The 15,495-nt window shown below is 36.8% G+C and overlaps 1 long non-coding RNA gene and 1 pseudogene across 1 annotated transcript; one reads left to right on the forward strand and one right to left on the reverse strand.

Annotated features, from left to right (window-relative positions):
* Nucleotides 1-1,094: 1,094 nt before the first annotated feature.
* LOC126617232 (uncharacterized) lies at nucleotides 1,095-2,107 on the reverse strand (annotated as a pseudogene).
* An 8,564-nt stretch (nucleotides 2,108-10,671) lies between these two features.
* Nucleotides 10,672-14,340, forward strand: LOC126614810 (uncharacterized). The gene is made up of 9 exons (XR_007620532.1): nucleotides 10,672-10,878; nucleotides 11,046-11,108; nucleotides 11,274-11,337; nucleotides 11,439-11,599; nucleotides 11,908-12,024; nucleotides 12,173-12,276; nucleotides 13,025-13,108; nucleotides 13,287-13,404; nucleotides 14,233-14,340. It is a non-coding gene; the product is annotated as an uncharacterized LOC126614810 (long non-coding RNA).
* The last annotated feature ends 1,155 nt before the right edge of the window (nucleotides 14,341-15,495 follow it).

Raw genomic sequence — 15,495 nt, forward strand, 5'->3', positions numbered from 1 at the left:
AAACAGTGTTTGAACTTTAAGAATGAAAGTTTAAAGTACTGAAGCAACATCAAATTTAAGATACAAAGGATATAACCAACTATATTTTATGAAATCATCCACTAGTATTAAGTAGTATTTGTAACTAGTACAAGAAGAGGTAGGAGAATGTCTCCATACATCGGCATGAACCAAATGAAATGGTTTGACTGAGTAATAAGGTAACACAGAGAATGGAAGCTTAGAGGCTTTGTCCATTTGACAAGCTACACAAACTGGCAATTTATTGACTGACCCAATTACAGGTAAATGGTGATTATGTAAAGCATAATGTAAAATTGCACTAGAAGGGTGTCCAATAAGACAATGTTATTCCAAATGATCCATTTGAAATTGTCCAGTAGAATGGATAAAGACCACCTTCATTAGGGCCCTAGAAGAGCAGTTTCACAGTTCTTAGATCCTTGATATAGAATCCAAAAGGGTCAAAAGTTAGAGAACACCAGTTATCATGGAAGCTTAGAGGCTTTGTCCATTTGACAAGCTACACAAACTGGCAATTTATTGACTGACCCAATTACAGGTAAATGGTGATTATGTAAAGCATAATGTAAAACTGCACTAGAAGGGTGTCCAATAAGACAATGTTATTCCAAATGATCCATTTGAAATTGTCCAGTAGAATGGATAAAGACCACCTTCATTAGGGCCCTAGAAGAGCATTTTCACAGTTCTTAGATCCTTGTTATAGAATCCAAAAGGGTCAAAAGTTAGAGAACACCAGTTATCATGGACAAATTTTTACACAGACAACAGATTATGAGAGGCTTGAGGTACAAGTAAGACATCTTTAAGTCTAAAAGTTGCATTAGATATGCGTATAAAAGCATGACCAATATGAGATATACACAGACCTTTACTATCACCCACAAATAGTTGCTCATTGCCAGTGTAGGGAATAACAGTGTTGAGAGAATAATGGTCTATAGTAATATGATAGGAATCACCACTATCTGTTATCCAATAATTTAGTGTGGGAGTAGTTGCTGCAGACATAGCCATAGGCGAATAACTGGAAAACTGATGGTTGCCAGAAAATCGATTGGTGCCCGAAGTCATTGAAGAGGCAAATTGAGAAAGACGTCCATAATAAGGAGCTTGATGACAATGTTGATTACAAAGCTAGCATGGAATTGATTTCCCAGAGAAGAAAAATGATTAACTAGACTGAAAACCACCAGATCGAGATGGATTAGCACCAAGAATTCTACCAGTTTGGTTAGTAGAACGATTTTCCCCAAAATTGCGATTTTGATTGAATCTAGAACGATTCTAGTTGCGACCTTGATAATTCCCTCGGAATCCAAAGTTTTGACCAGAATTATTGAATGATTGAGTAGCATAAGCATGAAAATGAGTATATACATTAGATGTAGTCAATCGAGTTTTACGTTTTTGAAGGGAAATTTCCTTGCTCAAAAGTAAACCATGAAGTTCATTAGAAGTAACAGATTCATTTCTGGTTTTAATGGAATCAATAAATGATTCATAATCATCAGGGAGACTAGACAAAATATAAGCTACCAAATCAGACTCAGAAATCCGCTCACGGGCAGAAACCAATTTTTCAGAAATTTCTTTAATTGAATTGAGGTAATCAATCATCGAAGAATCACCTTTTTGGATCGTCTGAATCTTAACACGAAGACTATGAATGTGTGTGCAAGAGGTTCCAGCAAAATGTTTTTCCAGAGAAAGCCACAGAGATCTGGAATCATCCATTCCAATAGTCAAATGAATGAGATCTTCAGAGATAGTTGAATTTATCCAAATCATCAAAATTGAGAGCTCGAAGGCCAGTGGAGTCACAAACAAATTGAAAGGGACATACGTCGATCGATAGGCTCTAAAAACTTAAATCGCTTCAGAATTGGAAGAAATAAATTGCACCATGTGATGTAATTGTAACGATTCAACTTAGTCGGAACCATACCGGCGATGTTCTGAACGGTAACATAGGCAATTGGAGCAATGAGAGGATTAGATACTTCAGCCGTTCAACGTGAGGAGCAAAAGTTGAAGAATGTGCAGAGGAAAAAGAATTGGAGGAGTTCATCGCTGCAGCCATAGCAGAATCTCACAGAGAATTGAAAGAGGAGGAGGAAAATACCTGTTTGGTAGGAGAGAAAGTGCAAGAAAATCAAGAAAACGGAAGCGGGAGATCAACATCGATGGACTCCAATGATGATACCATGTAGAAAATAGTATCTTAGTGAATAAGAAATCTGAGTTTTAGAGAGAGAGAGGAAAATGTAGAGAGAGAGAGAGAGAGAGAGAGAATTGTGAAACTATATTTCCATTCCATTAAGATTCTGTGTACAATTAGTATTTATACATAAATACCAGAGTTAACTAATTATGCTGACTCAGCACTCCCCTAACTGACATATAAACTAAGGTACTAATCTGGTGCTTCACACCCTTGATAAGACTGTGAACCTTCATTACTCCTAACACTTTAGGCGGGCTTTTTGCGGGCTTTACAAGTTATTTGACTTGTGTGCAAAGTCCCAATGTTATGGTCAGGCCCACTGGGTTTGTGTCGAATTAATTCGGGTCCTATATAAACCGAGTGAAACAAACACCAAAACGCCATTGAAATCAACTTCCCTTTCACTTTCATAATCTCTCTCTCTCACATTTCCCGCGCCCTGTTCTTCATCCGCTCCCTCGCAAATTCACAAGAGCTTCAGACCATGAACACCACAACATGAGATGCTAATGGCAGTGGAAGGTGGCAGTACAAGGACCTTAACAGATTCAGGATAAAAGGATAGACTTCAATCTCAACACGTCAATGCAGGTTTTCATAGACTGAAGAGGGTGATAGGTAAGAAAAAGGTTTCCCAGGAATCATGGTATCTGTATATCGAACAACGTATTGTACATCAAAGTCTGTAAATCTGTTCAAAGATGATGGTGTTTCTAGCTGTGAAAAATGCATCGGTGGAATAATCAGGTAGAACAAACTTGTAGTGTGTTCGAAGGCTGCATGTGTTGGAATAAAGGAAAAGTAATGAAAAGGGTTTGAAAACTTTGAGTTTTAACGCTTGGGACAAAATAAAGGGTAAAGTGAATAGTACTAGGATTGACGTTTTAGTGTAAAAATGTGGTTTTTCGTTAAAGTGAACAGTACCAGGAGCTTTTCGTTAAAGTTCCCTTGGAATAATTGGGTTTAATTGCTATATTAAATCACATAAAAATTTAAGAAATAATTCATGCAATTATATATCAAAATTAATTCATGCACATGAGTAACCAATGCTAAATGAACATGATATAATGGATTAGAAAAACCTAGAAAATACGGTCGATACAAGTGTTGGACACTTTATTCTTGAGACAAGTTTATGCCCCATTACGGTGGTCATGGTTGATCAGTGCATGTCTCTCAAGATACAACGACCACGTCCTTGTAATAGTAGCACTCCAAATTACAAGGCTCCATGAACCATGATTGTGTTGAAAACTCTCTCATATGGACTCAATGAGACTCTCTAGTATTTAGTGCACTATATGTATGTATGATTATGTAAAACAATGAAAAGTTTTTTTGTGATTATAGAGGGCTTCCCTATTTATAGAATGTGAGATACCTCTTTGGAAAGTATGTGACTATTCATGAAGAGTCAAAAGTTGCAACTCTTCATTTGAGTATATACATCTTTCTACCAAAATGCTCTAGTTCTAATTTCCATTCAATTAATAAATTTAATATAATAATAATATTATTAAATTTTCCAACAATCCCCCACATGAATGAAAATTGACTCAATACCATGCAAATGACAATGCAGACACTAGAGAGAGAATTCAGTAGGAAAAGTACCGCATCGGGATAGATAGTTTTTGGCTTTGAACCTTCCGTAGTGAATTACTATCGGATTTACTTGGCTAATCAGTGAACGCAATGTCTTGAACTGCTCAGCAGTTTGTGTAAATCAAGACAATAATAATCACACAATACCCTTCCAAACACCTCGTGGTTGCTCAGTTGTGTTCATTTTGACCTTGAACAATTCTTGGTTTCTCTTGAGTGCTTTTAGAGAACCAAGCCCTTCAAAAAAAATTCTCACAGGAACAGCCCCATTCTTCACTCAAGATAGGTGACTTCCCATTAAGAGTATCCTACAATTCCCCACTTGTTATTTCCAAGTATAGGAATCATTAAAAGCAAAGCTTACCCTAAATACGCTGCAGATAGCACTGTTTCATCATAGGACATGGGTATGAGATTATCTCGCAGTGCTCCCATTGAGTCATCCACAATTCGGTTGTCCCTTTGAACCTAGAGATCTCCAGTTAACTAGGTTGGGTTGCCATTATGGCGATTCTTAAGACGTAGGCTTTTAACCCATTCCCTTCGATGATACAACTTACTCTCTAGTCAAACCTTTAAAATTGGTACCACTAGGTTGACTACTCATTATATGGCCATCACAAAAATTATTTCCTTTGAGAGTAGTTGTTTTCCAATGTTAAGTCCTCCAAACATATATTAGGATTTACTGAATAATTTGCTAACATTTGGGTAAACTCCCCCAAATTTAAGGTATTTGGTAGAAGATCTTTAACCTTTCAATACCTTAAAACTTCAATTATAAGAGATAATCACTGTCTCTTTCTAGAAGCAAATTACTTTTACATTATTTTTAAGTATATTCTATTTCTCAAAATAGCTAAGCCACCCCCACATTTCACACATATTATGGTTGCTTTAATACGATTAGTAACTCACTCATCAAACTTAAGAAGTAGGAAACTATCAAGATGAAGGACAACATCACTCCTTATGATCATAATCCGGTATCAAATTTGTTGAACTAACCATGACTAACATAAACAAATAATGCAAGACTTTCACCGTGACTAATAGGGGTTAATTGCAAGACTCTATTATGATGTTCATAATACTTGACGTCTTTTACTATTATTACTATTATTTCTAGTCTCAAGATGTAGTTTGCACATTTTAGGCTAAATAGCCAAAATGTTCCCTGAGATTTGCATAACTCATCACTTTGGTTCCTAACATTTCAAATCAATAAAAGTGGTCCATGGGATTGTCCACCATCCATCATTTTGGTAATTCCGTTAAAAACTCCGTTAAGTGTCCTAGAGCTCTTGGCCGAAAGTTTGGGCAATTTTCAAAGCTTTGTAACTCAATCGTTTCTTAACCAAATTCGACCCATAATATATCAAAATGAGGATAAGAAAGTGTAGAATAAGATTATACATATTTGGAAGCCCAATTGTTGCCGGAGATGGCCGTAAAATAGACTCAAAGTTGACTGGTCCGAGGGAAAACTGGAAAACTCGTCGGAAACTAGGTAAAGAGAATGGGTAAGCTTTAAACATTCATAACTTCTTCAATACGCAACGAAATCAATTGATTTAAAAACAAAAATCATACTTCTCGATGAGACAAAGAGAATGGTATCATTTTTTGATGGCTAAATCACGGTGGATTTGCTGGAAAACGGCTTGAAAGTGGCTATCTTGATCTCGAAGACAACCACTTTCTAGCTGTTTTTCGGCTGAACAATGGCAAGTTAGCCGTCGAAAAAGGTACCATTCTCTTTGTCTCGTAGAGAAGTATGATTTTTGTTTTTGAATCACTTAATTTCGTCGAGTATTGAAGAAGTTATGAACGTTTAAAGTTTACCCAGTTTCCGGCGAGTTTTCCAGTTTTCCCTCGGACCAGTCAACTTTGAGGATATTTTCCAGCCATCTCTGGCAACCATTGGGCTTCCAAATAGGTATAATCTTATTCTACACTTTCCTATCTCATTTTGATATATTATGGGTCAAATTTGGTTAAGAAACGATTGAGTTACGAAGCTTTGAAAATTGCTCAAACATCCGGCCAAGAGCTCCAGGACACTTAACGGAGTTTTTAACGGAATGACCAAAATGATGGATGGTTGACAATCTTAGGGACCACTTTTATTGATTTGAAATGTTAGGGACCAAAGTGATGAGTTATGCAAATCTCAGGGACCATTTTGGCTATTTAGCCCCACATTTTATAATGCCACAAAGTTACGGTCTACAAATGTTCCTTCTAATGCCCTGCAACACCTTATGGCGAAAGGAGCATAGGCATTTTATGCTTCAATTTTAGTGACCATCATCACCTTATTGTGATAACTAGCAACAAATATACACGATACTTATATCATGCTCTGTCCTGAAAATGTTCAAACACCTTCTCTTTATCAACTATATAATTGTTGGGTGACTGCACAATCTGCAGATGCTTGATACATGACCGAACTCAAACAATCCTCATGCGGTTATCCAGACCGGATACCCCATTGCCGTAGTACATTTTCCAAGTGAAATGGTGCGTAGGAGACATGATTAATCTGATAATTAATTGTAACTCTAGACTGAAAAGGTGCATGGTTTAGAAATACCAAATGAGATTTAAGTGCAATTCACTATTATCTTAAACAATTGCAAGAGATTTCAGGAAATACATATATCCCAAAAAATCACATAGATATATGTTCTAATATGTAACAAACAAAACTCGGGTCCTTAGAATAATGTCAGGATATTTAATATAATAATAATAGAGTGAAGCCGTATCTTGATTAGTATACCCAACACCCTCACGGTTTGCAAAGCCAAAGCGTTTCACCATTTCATATATTATTCAAATTAATTGCTTTCACTTAATTTCTACTGCACGTATAAGATTATTTTTATTTCTTTTCACCAAAAGAAACCAATGCAAAATAGAGCAGAAAAGCATGAAAACACATAATTACATTCTGTATGTACAACGTACCCAATGTATTTATTCCAAAAGTAAAATTCATTAATAACTTAGTTGACATACAAAATCTGCCCCAGTCAAACAAACAGTTCATGCCAAGCATCGTAACCTTAACGCTCAGGCATCACAAAATTGACATTCAATGCAAGGCAAAGAGGTAACCAACTAACCAAGAATATAATAATTATTTTTGCAGTAAACAAAACAAAACCACCTCTTCATATGCAAGATTAGATACTAGACCATTCTCCCACAAATTAATCAGGAAGAAAATTCACGCCCATAGGACCAAGTATTATGTCACGGATAATTTAATTCTCAAACAAACATAACAATCAAACCATAAACTTGTCTTAAGATTGTTGGAATAATTGGGTCTAATTGCTATATTAAATCACATAAAAATTTAAGAAATAATTAATGCAATTATTTATCAAAATTAATGCATGCACATGAGTAACCAATGCTAAATGAACATGATATAATGGATTAGAAAAACCTAGAAAATACGATCGATGTCACATCCCGACCCAGGCCCCCACCACATCCTGGGCTCGACTCCGTCATAGCGCGATATTGTCCGCTTTGGACCTCGACCACGCCCTCACGGTTTTGTTTATGGGAACTCATATAAGAACTTCCCAGTGGGTCACCCATCCTGAGATTGTTCTCGCACGAACTCGATTAACTTTGGAGTTCCTACGGAACCCGAAACCAGTGAGCTCCAAAAAATTAAAGTATGCCATGTCATAACATTTCCGCACTAAAAGATGTAAGCCAGGTGAAATCAATATAAAATAATATGCTAGTCGGAGTCACCTAATATGACATGTACGACTGAACCCATAACTCATCAGTCAGGTGAAATCAACATAAAATAATATGTCAGTCGGAGTCACCTAATGTGACCTGTACAACTAAACCCATAGCTTATCAAGCATGCCTGCACACGAGTCGGAACCACCTGTTGTGGTCTGTACGACAGAGCTGGGTGTAATTATGTACACTCAAGTGTTACGATCACGTGAAGACTGTGCGAATAATCGCGGGTCACCTACGAGTCGGAACCACTTATTGTGGTCTATACGACAGGGTTGTGCACCAACTTGGATCCAAGGTGAGCGTGCAATGCGGGAGTGAACATCACGTGAAGGATTGTACGTTGGCCACGGGTGGGAGCACTAACACTGGGGTGCAGGATAATGAGCTTTACATGCCTCAATGTATAACCATGACCAATGTAACTACTAACATCATGCATTACTCACCTGAAACTTACATGGCCTCCGCAGCGTCATACAATAGTATGCATATACATATCAATGCATATAATGAAATGCAAGCATGACATGGCATTTAAAAACGTAAATCCATTTAAAACAATTTCTGGGAAAATAGAAAACATATATACGTATATATAGAAAACCAAAAGCCCACTCACTCTTATTTTTCGCCCCTCTAGGTTTTAGCTGCTGAAAGTTTGTATCAACGAGGATTCTTGGCGAATCTCAGTATAGGTGGCTACTTACGAGGGTATGATCCTTACCTACACTACTGTACTTTACTTATGCTCTGACGTCGCGTGTGAAATGGGTTCACTCTCGCTCACAACGCACTCTTGTAGTTAGGTATTTTTAGATTTAAATTTATTCACATTTTCCACATCACCATACTTTATGGCTTCGTCACCTTCAAAGTGTTGGCCAGCATAGCTCAATTCGGAGTCCTAATGGACATTCCGGGTTAGGGTGTGTCAGTCGAGGCAAGTGTTGGACACTTTGTCCTTAAGACAAGTTTACGCTCCACTACGGTGCTCATGGTTGATCGGTGCATGTCTCCCAAGATACAACGACCACATCCTTGTAATAGTAGCACTCCAAATGACAAGGCTTCATGAACCACGATTGTGTTGAAAACTCTCTTATATGGACTCAATGAGACTCTCTAATATTTAGTGCACTATATGTATGTATGATTATGTAAAACGATGAAAAGTTTTTTTTTTTTTGTGATTATAGGGGGCTCTCTATTTATAGAATGTGAGATACTTCTTTGGAAAGAATGTGACTATTCATGAAAAGTCAAAAGTTGCAACCCTTTATTTGAGTATACGCATCTTTCTACCAAAAGGCTCCACTTCTAATTTTAATTCAATTAATAAATTTAATATAATAATATTATTATTAAATTTTCCAACAGTATGAAAGGCAACAAATGCTTGCCAACACTGCCATGGATAAATGGTGACGAGACCATTAATAAGATTTTTGACATTAGACTTAGACGACGCCTTCTTAGGATTATGATGCAAAGTCCAAGAATTTTAAGAGGTACTTTCACTCTCATAAGTTATTAACCAGATTGAAAACCACCAGATCAAGATGGACCAGCACCAAGAATTCCACTAGTTTGGTTAGTAGAACGATTTTCCCCAAAATTGCGATTTTGATTGAATCTGGAACGATTCTAGTTGCGACCTTGATAATTCCTTCGGAATCCAAAGAAGTAAACCATGAAGTTCATTAGAGGTAACATATTCATTTCTGGTTTCAATGGAATCAACAAATGATTCATAATCATCAGGGAGACCAAACAGAATATAGGCTACCAAATCAGACTTAGAAATCGGCTCACCCGCAGTAGCCAATTTTTCAGAAATTTCTTTAATTGAATTGAGGTAATCAATCATCGAAGAATCACCTTTTTGGATTGTCTGATTCTTAGCACGAAGACTATGAATGTGTGTGCGAGAGGTTCCAGCAAAACGTTTTTTCCAAAGAAAGCCACAGAGATCTGGAATCATCCATTCCAATAGTCAAAGGAATGAGATCTTCAGAGATAGTTGAACTTATCCACATCATCAAGATTTGATCTCGCTCACACCAAATTTCATGCGCAGAATTGAGAACTCGAAGGCCAGTAGAGTCACAAACAAATTGAGAGGGACATACGTCGATGCCATCGATAAGCTCTAAAAGCTTAAATCGCTTCAGAATTGGAAGAAATAAACTGCACCACGTGATGTAATTGTGACGATTCAACTTAGTCGGAACCATACTGGTGATGTTCTAAACGATGACAGAGGCAATTGGAGCAATTAGAGTATTAGATACTTCAGTCGTTCAACGTGAGGAGCAGAAGCTGAAGAATGTGCAGAGGAAAAAGAATTGGAGGAGTTCATCGTTGCAGCCATAGCAAAATCTCACAAAGAATTAAAGGAGGAGGAGGAAAAGATCTGTTTGGCAGGAGAGAAAGTGCAAGAAAATCAAGAAAACGGAAGCGGGAGATCAACGTCGGTGGACTCCGACGATGATACCATGTAGAAAATAGTATCTTAGTGAATAAGAAATCAGAGTTTTAGAGAGGGAGGAAAATGTAGAGAGAAAGAGAGAGAATTGTGAAACTATATTTCCATTCCATTAAGATTCTATGTACAATCAGTATTTATACATAAATACCAAAGTTAACTAATTATGTTGACTCATCACTCCCCTAACTGACATTATACATATACTAAAACTCAAACTCGGCTGCACTGTTTTTCACTGTTCGTGAACAGTAAAAAGGCGGAAATGCCCCTGATTCTTTGTTTGCTTAGCTGTTTTGCTGCTGCTTCCCACAGCTAAAAGACGCATTTGCCCTTCTAACCCATGCGTCTGTCATCCGTGTGCTTTTTGGTTCCATCATCTTTTTGGTTCTATCCTCTTGTACACGTGTTGCTCACCGTTTCCCTTTTAAGGCTGCACGCGTCAATCATCGTTGAAGGCTCTGCTTCGATTTCTTCTTGACCTTTTCTTCCGTGTTTCTTTCTCTCTCCCATAGCATTTTGCTTCGTTTCGAACCTAGCTTTCTTCCTCTCTCGCACTGCCCCTTTTGTTGCTGTCTAATGTTTCCGTCTTTGTCTCGGCGCGATCATCCACCTCCGTTTTTGTTGCTGGAATGGTCTTCTGCTCCTGCGAATTTCTTTGGTTCGAAAGCCTTAGGTGGCTACAAGTTTTTGCCGTTTCGATTTCATCGAAATTCATTCTTTTCCTCGCGTGATCTAGCGTTTTCGGGTGAGTTTTAGGTCTTTTTCAGTGTGCCTAATTTAATTTCTTTTTTGTGGTTTTCGATTTGCAGGTGGAGGTTGTGTTTGGATTTTTTTTCCTGTGATTTCGGGGTTATCTCTGTGTGCTTTGATCTTGCGTGTGGTTGTCTAATTTGATTCGATTTTTTCTTTCAGGAAACACTGGTCATAAAATTTTAGAGCTTTTGTGTGCAGCGTTGGTAGCCCTTTGTGCTGAGTGTATACAATTTTTGTTTTTCCTTTTTGAGTCTTTTGTTTAAGAATTTTTTTTTTATTTTTTTGGGTGGCCTTTGGTCTGCAGATTCAACTTCTGTTTAAATTTTGGTTTTTTTTTTTCTTTTTCTATTTTTTTTCAAATTTTGGTTGTTTTGTTTATGTGTTCAGATGCCTGATTTTCCGACAAGGCGATTCCGGCCGATGACCAGAGAACTAGACCTCGCTACTATCGGTAAACGATGCCTCTTACTCCCATGACAAATATTTAGGTATTGCATATTGGATTTCAATTCAGTTTTTAGAAAACAGACAGGTAGTTCTTTGATTCTGCAGGTGAAGATAATACACATGGTAACAGAGTACTCTTGCACCTCTGAATAACGGGTCAACAACCCAACTCCAAACTAGCAAGCAACATACCATCCATAACCCTCATAAAGTCGCATGGGCCACCACCAGGAAGGCCCCTCCAAACCCTCAGCATCAGCATCTTGGTAAATCTCACTCATGCTCTACTTCACAAGTTCATTGTTATTTTTCGTAATATATTCTGATTTCTAGAACTGTAAATTTGGATGTGGAAATGAATTTTCTGTGCAAATTTGGATATTTGGATGTTGGTTAAAATTAGGGGAATGGCTCCGATTTTGTTAGTCAATTAATTTAATTTTTTGTTTATCTCAAGCTTCTAAATGATTTCCTGCATCATTGCTTAGTTTTACTTACTGAAATTTGAGGGGTGATTTTTTTTACCTTATGAGCTCATTTGTGATTATCAAGTGCATAATTTTCTTTTGATCAGATTTCCTTTGAAGTGAATGCCAAACTGCGGTGTGATGTTCAAACTTTGTGGCCTTTTGAAATAGTTGGGAGCATAATTCATTCTACTACATATTGTTCCCCTTTCCATTTCCATGAGGTAAAAGCTCAAATCTCTGTATTTTTGTGTTGGAGAAGTTGGTGGAACAAATTGTGCATTACTCTACATATGACCAATGTCTATGATTTTACCTATTTTGATAATGCTTGAATTATGCTTCTTGGTTTTTAATTGGGTTTTTGTGTAGTGAGTTGGATAGATAGTTCATAGCATAGGTTTGGTTGCATATCTATTGGAAAAAGAAAAACACGGAGAGGCACAACACACTGAGGATAAACTTTTTGTCTTCAGGTTAGCACTACTGCTTTTTCCTACCAGTCATAGGTGTGCTAATAGTGTTGAGAACAATGCCTAATTTAGTTTAACTTTTCTCATTTTGATAATTACCTTTTCCACTGCCTTCTTGAACTTGGAATTAGTTTGATAGCATTTTGGTTTTAAGCGTTTATAAAAGTATTTCATTCCAATGAACAAGTCATTGATCTATTAACTCTTATTTTGTTGAAGATTTAGTGCTAAAAGCTAGGAGTTACAAGTATTACATTCCATTCACCAAGTCATTGTTATATTAGCTCTTATTCGCTAGAGGATTGAGATTTTAACTCTTCTCATCTTTGTTGCAGCCAATAACAAGAATAAACATTCTCCATTGCTTCGCCTGCTTCTATCAACAAATTGAAACCTAAACATTAAAATTTCATCACTACGATTTCACCCATTTATCATAAAATTGGTAGACATAACTTCATACCTCAGAGCAGAAATAAAGGTTTTAATTTTCTTTTACTCTGTTATTGCTCACTCTCTGTTTACTTTTCCTCAATTTAAGTCTCCAAACAAGCTACCGTTTGTAAGTCCTATCAATCTTCAATTTTTATTTTTCTTGCTTTGATTTCAGTTTTTTACTACTAATTTTAATCATTTGTGTCCACTACTGATATCTTGGTATGTTAGTTTGAAAACGTGTCCCTTTGAATTGTAAAATCTGGCAAATTATTTAAAGCAATTCTGATTTCAGCTTTTTGGTCTTTACAAATAGGAAGATGAGGAGACAAAAAGAAGTACAAAGGGATGGATTTAGCTTCCACTTTTGAGGTTCCAGGCACCCAAAAACTGCCGATTGGTGAGCTCAAAAAAAATAAAAAATAAAATTCTCAATTTGATATAAAGTTTGGATTTTCAAGTCGGGATTGGATTTAATTGTACATTTAATTTGATGGGTTCAATTTATATGCAAGGACTTTGCTTTTATTAATGCATAAAATACTAATTAAATTTTAATTAAGATGCTAACTTTGTAGGTACCCTAGAATTAACAATGTAGCTGGAGTTCTCTACTGGCTTAAACACAGTAGAGAACTCAAGTACAGGTCTCTCTATCTGTTTCTCAATCCTGGAACCTCTGGCCTCCGCAAGAAGGTTCGTCTCTCTCTCTCTCTCACTTTTATTTTTTTAATTCGTAATCGAATTTCCTTTGCATAAATGCTAGATCTGTTACAATGGGGCCGCAAATCCTACCCTCTGTTTGTTACTTTGTTCCAATTCTTGCAATCAATTTTTCATCGTTTATTTGGTCAATTCTTGCATTGTTTTATTTGGTGAATTCTCGATTAACGACTGGTTCTTCTTGCTTGGTCTAATTGGGTAACTTAAGAATTTCATCTGTTGATTAAATTTCATGTGAGAATTTTTTTGTCCTGATGGATCCTTTTTTTTACCATTATTCTTTTTTTTTAATTATGTAGCCAAATGAGTTCGATATTCCTTTGGAGTCTCTGCAACTTTAAAGTAATCTATGTTGTTGTTTTGATTGTGCGTTTTGTGACTTACGCTATTTTAATAAGAATGTTTTCAATTTAGTGTAATCTCAATCTCAATGGGTTTTTATGATACGCCTTATCGGTGAATTTATTTACATTTTTCAATGTTGGTCTCGACGATTGTGATCACTGCACTGTGTGGATTTTGTTTGAATTCCCAAATTTTGTCGAACATTTGACAAATGCTTCTTGAATAAATTTCGAGTAAAGAACATCTAAATATGACAATTTCAGGGTTTCAAATTCATTGGAAAATATGAAATAATATTGCATAGTTTTTTATTAATGTGAAAAATTGGTACTTTTGTAGTGATATATGTTTTTGGAGAAAGTTGTAAAGTTTGATACTTTCCAGCTTTAATCTATTTTTTTTGTTGTCTTAAGGTATAGATCCCCGCATATAGTTTTTTTTTTTTTTCAGCAGCAGTTTGAAGGATTAAAATGTTGTCATTTGGAATAGATGATCTTGGTTTAGCAAATTGATAGTGAGATGGAACACCCCTAACTGCGTTGTAAGTTCGACTCACTCATCCTATAAGAGTTGCTTCATAATTGTAATATTCAAAACTAGATGACTTTTTCAGTTATGGTTCGATTATTATTTTCCTTCAGTTGTTATTCTTCATTTTTGATGTGGTTGCTGTTTGTGATTTCCATTCCATGTGATCCATACTCTCAGTTTTCTTTTCAAAACTCCTCTCTTTGCCTTTTCCCAATGTTAATATTTTTCTCCATGATAGAAATTTTAGGGTCTATGTTAATATTTTATTTTATTTTTTAAATTTAGATCCTACAAGTTCAAGGCATTGATGATTGAATTAAATTCAATGCTGCTCATTGTTCCTTATTGTAGATAAGGTTGTACAGGAGCAAGACGTAGCACCGCAGCATCGCGCGGGCAGTCTTGCTAGTATAAACTAAGGTACTAATCTGGTGCTTAACACCCTTCAGGCGGGCTTTCTGCGGGCTTTTACAAGTTATTTGACTTGTGTGCAAAGTCCCAATGTTATGGTCAGGCCCACCGGGTTTGTGCCGAATTCATTCGGGTCCTATATAAACCGAGTGAAACAAACACCAAAACGCCATTGAAATCAACTTCCCTCTCGCTTTCATAATCTCTCTCTCTCTCATATTTCTCGCGCCCTGTTCTTCGTCCGCTCCCTCGCAAATTCACAGGAGCTTCAGACCATGAACACGAAAAAATGAGATGTTAATGGCGGTGGAAGGTGGCGGTACAAGGACCTTAACGGATTCAGGATAAAGGGATGGACTTCAATCTCAACACGTCAATGCAGGTTTTCATGGACTGGAGAGGCTGATAGGTAAGAAAAAGGTTTCCCAGGAATCATGGTATCTGTATATCGGACAACGTATTGTACATCAAAGTCTGTAAATCTGTTCAAAGATGATGGTGCTTCTAGTTGTGAAAAACCATCGGTGGAATAATCAGGTAGAACAAACTTGTAGTGTGCTCGAAGGCTGTATGGAAGGCAAAAAATGCGTGCCAACACTGCCATGGATAAATGGTGACGAGAGCATAACAAGATTTTCGACACGGGACCCAGACGGCGCCTTCTTGGGATGATGATGGAAAGTCCAGGAATTTTAAGAGGTACTTTCACTCTTTGTTCATGGCTAAAAACATTTCTTTTGCTACTTCATGGTTCCTTTGCCTCCCATAACCTAAACT

The sequence above is a fragment of the Malus sylvestris genome, chromosome 3 (genome assembly GCF_916048215.2).
Source record: "Malus sylvestris chromosome 3, drMalSylv7.2, whole genome shotgun sequence".
NCBI classification, from domain to species: Eukaryota; Viridiplantae; Streptophyta; class Magnoliopsida; order Rosales; family Rosaceae; genus Malus; species Malus sylvestris.